This window comes from Octopus sinensis, linkage group LG4 (genome assembly GCF_006345805.1).
Source record: "Octopus sinensis linkage group LG4, ASM634580v1, whole genome shotgun sequence".
In the NCBI taxonomy this organism is placed as follows: Eukaryota; Metazoa; Mollusca; class Cephalopoda; order Octopoda; family Octopodidae; genus Octopus; species Octopus sinensis.
The window spans coordinates 128,865,336-128,869,630 of NC_043000.1; positions in this window are offsets into that span (position 1 = coordinate 128,865,336).

Genomic DNA, 4,295 nt, shown 5'->3' on the forward strand with positions numbered 1-4,295 from the left:
CAATTAGTAACAGAGTAACCACGTTAGCAGAAGACTTGATTACCATAAAGTTTTTGCTGATATGTCGTAACAGCTGATTTTATTTTAAGTAGGTAGACAAATGGAAGTGGGTTCAAATGATAATCACGGTCAAATATAGTTATTTTTATATTTACAAGATTGGCTGCATGGCAAAAAAAATAGGACTTGCTACGGGTAGGCAATTTTGATCTGGTTTGTAAATTACATTCACTTCAATCAAATTGATCCCATCATATATGCAGAGCTTCCAATTGCACCCAAAGAGATAAAGCTCTTCTGTATTGTTGAAACCCTGGTGGTTTATGGCTCCAGTGGCACTCTCATTAAGAATTCTTGCATGAAAAACAAGAAACGCACGAAACGGTTTCCAGGATCATATATCAAGGAAACCCAAACGGATGGCAGCAAGTATCTATTTAACAGAAATCCGTCAGAAGATGGAACCGTTCAAACCTTATTTAGATAGACGGAAATTGACAACAAGTGGATAGTTTTCGACTATCCACTCCTAACCTACGCATTCAATACACATATCACATTGCAGGACTTTTGTGACAAACGCTCTGAAATGAGAGGGGAAGCAATGATGTTGTTGGACCTTACCAGTAATTTCCAAAAGGAACAACAACCTACGAAATTCGTGCTTGCATTAAATCATCATCGTTCTGGTCCAATGTTAAAATCTCCAAACTATCTACAAACATGAAAGTCAATATTTTGGGGATCAGCTGTCTGGATATTTTACTAAAAAGTTAGTACAAGTTTTCCTCTCGCTAATAATGGTACTACAGACCCTGATCCTATAAGCGCAGTGATTAAGACAGCAGATGAATTGGTATCAAAGATGTTCCATAATCTGGAACATTGTCAAGTAACACACAAGCGGCTGTGTGAAAAAGTAAATTTGGTTAATAGCATCGACTTCATCTGTTGCAGACACTTCCAGGAAATAGGCATAGTTACTAATCAGTGGGCACTGATGTGGATCTGGAAAAAATTGTTCAGTTTTGCAGAATTTTAAACCTTCAGATTTACCATCACACAGACCGCAGCGAAAAGAAAAACCCCACAGTAATATTTCTGCATAATTTAGATCAATGCATCTATACAATGATATTAAATAAATAGTTAAGAAGCTTAGTTACGTGGAACCAAGACTATTAATCTTACTTGAATACACCAAGTGAAATTACTTAATTATACCCAGAATTTCAGTAATACCACCAGATGTGCGATTTCGACTTAGAAGAGTTCAGTTTGCACCTTTGAACTCTTCTTCACTATGACAGCTGTTGTTACTGCCGACGAATTTTATGTTGGATGCTCAAGAGTTGAAAACTTCCACATTGTCTTTATTTACACTCTTGCTTGTAAAATGAAGATATTATATATCTGCAGGTGGTTAACTGAGGTGTCCAAAACTTCCAGCGTTATGATGGATGCATATACGCTAGGATCCATCACAAATCTTAATATAATATTTTGATAACTGAATGCATTGCAGTTCCAGTATTTGAATGTGTAGTTTTTTTTCTTTTGGCTAATCTGGCTTCCATGGGGAAGCCGGAGAAGCTCATATTTCTACGAGTTATTTTCTTCCCGAAAATCATTATTCAAATTACTTTAAGAATTAAAAAGATATCAAGAATGAAAGATAAAGTAAATGCTTTCACACTTAGTCTTATGGCCTAAATTTGATTGAATTTTGTAAGTGCCATTTAAGTTGCACACACACACTTACATATGCAGGTACACATTACACACTCAGGAACACACATATACACACTCAGGAACACATACACTCACTCACTCACTCTCTCTCTCTCGCTCGCTCTCTCTCTCTCTCACACACACACAAACATACACAATTATAGTATAATTTTACTTATGAAAGTGTGCCTGCATCACGGTGCATTGGACACCGGACTGGCATAAACGTATTGGGTACTAATCTTATTTCTTGGATGAAAGCTAACTTTCAGGAGAAATATAATAGTGTGTGCATATATACATATATATATATATATATATATATATAACGTGTGTGTGTATGACCATTAATTTATGAAGATCTGTATGTACGCGTACATTGAAATAGGCTCTTGTAAGAGATAAATATTATTAATTTAAAGGTCATAATACAAGTATTAAAGCGCTACTAATAGTTTCATATATTGAGAAAACTCAAACATTTTCTTCAGGCACAAACCATGTATCATAACGAACTAAGAAAAAATTGAATAATTGAAATGCGAAAAAACTGAGAAAACGCAAAAAGTAAATAACAGAAAACGAAAGCACACACACACAAAAAAAAATAATAAAATGTAAAAAAATAAAAAGTAAAAAGGTAAAGGACTATCCTCCTTAGACCTTAAATGATAAGGATGGAAAGATATCAAGTCAGTCAGGAATAGGCGGAATTTTCCAACTATTCAAAATATATTTATACTTATGCATGCAACTACTGAAAACTTCTGACCTGGTGTTCAATAGAGAGTTAGGGATCTTAGATCTGAACAGGATCTGCGTTCATTTCAGCCAAACAAAGTCTACATTTATTCGATCCATTAACATAAGGAATGGATTTCTCAATTACTTCCCATTTAATCACATGCGGTGTTTCGTTATCTTCCAAAGCCCATACGTAGCTAGACAACGTAGTACATAACTTTACTTTTGTCCTTATGTTGGAAGGAGGCTATGTGATTGGCATAGCGATTTTTAAATTCCCCTTCACATTATCCAATGTAGGTCTTCTTATCAGTTGTATTATTATTTAGGGTTGCCGTAACTTATGCCCCATATATGATAGATTTAGTCATACATCGTTGGTCAAGTAGACAGGAACCTGGGTCGCGACGGTTGCAAATGGATGTAGACTTTTGGTATTGACCACGTGTAATAATACTCTTCATATTGGGGCAGCAACTATATGATAATTTCACAGAAATATAATATTTTCCTGTATTTGTGAGTTGCTGGAAAGTGTTTTTCTAAGAGAGACAGGAATCTTTTACCAATGTTAGTTTTTATATTAAAGGAAAAGGGAGGGGTGAACCAAATAATTTTCCTTGGTTATTTCTAGGTTTCTTATTCTTATTCTTATCAATACTCGAGTGGTTATATATTACCTTATCTTTGATGCCATTAGATCTATTATTAATATTCCAATTATTATTAGAGGGATTATATTAATTTATCTTTGAAGCCACTATTGGCTAGGGCCGTGTTATAATAAGGCGCAGCTTTTTCGAAAATTTCTTTAGAAGGAGAGTGGTTAGACACTCTTACTAATATTAGCTATCAGGTTTTTAAATATTACAGGAGTATGACGAGACTGTTTATGCATATATGCGAGTTTCTCATTAGGTTTATGGAAAGGTTTATACTAGGAGTTTAGATCTAGGGAAACATCTGAATAATCAACTATAGAGAGATTAGTAGCTACTGCAATTTTAAGTCCTAATTGATTAAAGGTAGAAATATGTTGCTTTATAAATCTATCAAGGGTGTGAGCATCACACCCATGGGAAATACCTATATATATATATATAGGCCGGATGTGTGTACTAAGCAGTGCGTGATCTCCGTGAAACCTGATTCTATGACCCAGTTATTTAAAAAATTGTCGGAGTCGCTTCCTGCTAAGAAGTTTAGTAATGCCATCGAGAGACTTCTCTGGACATTGCAGCTAACGACCAATCACTTTCTGTTGAAAATATGACGACATATAAGCCAAGAAGGGGGCCTCTTCGAGTTCAGGCAATTTGCCAGAGTTAGCAGTCAAATACCCATTAACCCATACTTGGCACAATGTTATCCGGGATATACTATTCCAGAAGAGCAGATCGTATGGTTATAGCTGCACTGATCTTTCATCATAGATCTGTCTGTTCTGTTAAGGTTGACTTGGGGTTGAACAGTAGCAACAACAATAACAACAGTAACGCCGATGATATACATTTAGTTAAGAAAGCATTAGTTTGTTTCGTTATTGCTGTTCTTGTTTAACAGACTCATCTTATTCATCACCCCCACTCCTTTTTTCTTCTTTTATTTCATTTCTTCATTCTTTGATATATTTTCTTCTTTCCTCCTTTTTTTGATCCTTCTTTCTGTCTTGCCAAATTTTTCCTCTTTTCTTTCGTTCCATCTATACACTTTTTATATTTCTTTATTAATGAAAGAAAGGAATAACAGAAAAAATATATATAAAAAAAAAGCATATATTTTCTCATTTTTTCTTCTTTTTCCCTGCACTCTTTCTTCTT